This window comes from Cyprinodon variegatus, unplaced genomic scaffold, assembly GCF_000732505.1.
Source record: "Cyprinodon variegatus isolate N-32 unplaced genomic scaffold, C_variegatus-1.0 Scaffold585, whole genome shotgun sequence".
NCBI lineage: Eukaryota > Metazoa > Chordata > Actinopteri > Cyprinodontiformes > Cyprinodontidae > Cyprinodon > Cyprinodon variegatus.
In genome coordinates this window covers 425262-426959 of record NW_015151038.1, presented here as the reverse complement: position 1 = coordinate 426959, position 1698 = coordinate 425262, and the positions used below count along the sequence as shown (strand labels likewise).

Genomic DNA, 1698 nt, shown 5'->3' with positions numbered 1-1698 from the left:
GTCCCTCCGTCGTCGGACTAAACTCGCCCCCACATCCTCTCCGCCTCAGCCGTATCTAGACCCACAGCATGTAGCACAGACCGCACTTAAATACTGAGCATAATTTAAAAATGTCTGTGTCAAGCTTACTGCAACTAACTCCTGTAAGAGTATAACCAGGAAGCGAGGTAGGAGGGCAAAATAGGTTTAGCGCCACCGCAGCACGGGAGGGAGAATTATGTCCAGGAGCAAATGGATAAAAATAGACCGGAGGGGAAAAAAAAAAAAAAACATGAATCGATACTCTTGCGGACGTATCGATGCATCGGATCGTCGGCTGCTGGATCGATGCATCGATACAAAACAATTATTATTTACACCCCATGTCTATATATATAAATAAAAAGTGGAACTACCATTGTGTCCTAATTTCTGATTTATAGGTGATCCAACAGAGCAAAAATCATATCTGTCAAGCCTCTCCAAATGTAAAAAAAAAAAGTAACACCATAAAAACACCTTTGAAACTCCGGATGAAGCCTAAAACTGTATAGAACCACATCTGGAAAATGACTGCAGCGAATAAGGACTGAATCAGTTGAATCCAAATAGATTTATTTCCTTATAAAAAGGAATCTGGCCAAAGTAAAGTGCTGATTTCCACAACTATTTCTGCATATCAAGATGTTTTTTCATAAGATCTCACTGTGTTTTATTAAATGTTACCATTATACACAGCATTATATCAATAAATTGAGTAGAAAATTATCTAAACTGTATTTTTTTTTCTGATCACAAGATACTTATATCCAACTATACAACAAATATAGCCAGAAAATAAAGTGTAGGTTGTTCTGCTGTAACAGTAGTGTGTATTAGTAACGTGTGGATAACAAAAGTTTTATAAATTTGCCCAAATCAATTCCACATACAGTAGTTACAGTGAATAGAGGCTCTGCTGTGGGAAACACAATTCATTGCAATGTTTTTATGACCTGATCAGTATTATTTTCTACTCCATGTACGTGTTCACTTTTTGAAATAGCAGACAGGTAATGTCAGTAAGTTGAAAATATACGATTAAAGCGGAATGTGCATCTTTATGTACAATTTCATCATCTCTGCACCAGAATCATAAATGCTGTAAAGAGGCTGCAGGTTTTTTTGCTACTCTATTTTTAAAATAGTAGGAACATTATGTAAAATGCTGTAAACGGAAAGAGAAAGCAAAACTTAATCACACAGCTGATCTTACTGGATCATCTTCCAGGTCAAAATTCAGCTGTTTTTTGATGATTTTGGTCTGACAAATTTCCTTCAAAAAGCCTCCAAATCTGACATTTTCTTCTTCATACCATTGTGATATTTTATTATCATGAGAGTAAAGGAATAACTATAGTATAGTATGCATAGTAAAGATTGACGAAACAGAGCTAACAGCTGTGTGTAAAGAAAACCTCTCTCCCTGCAGCTCAATGAGCAGGTTTTAGGCACAGAGGGCGCATGTGTTACGCAAGCAGACTACTTGTCCATAAATGGTAGGACAATGATCTCAAGCCCCTTGTTGGAAAGGTAAGGGGTTTCCAATTATACCAGCCATTATGGGTAGTGACTAAAAATGGCTGTGTTCGTTTGCAGAATTGCAAAATTGAGCCATTTTATATCTTCCTGTTTAAAGCTTTAAAGCTACAGTGTGTAATTTTCAGCGACATCTAACGT

At 36.9% G+C, this 1698-nt stretch overlaps 1 protein-coding gene across 1 annotated transcript in view; it reads right to left on the bottom strand.

Moving 5' to 3' along the window:
- Positions 1-1698, bottom strand: part of ppil2 (peptidylprolyl isomerase like 2) — a 48533-nt gene that overhangs the window by 37364 nt on the left and 9471 nt on the right. The window lies entirely within an intron of this gene.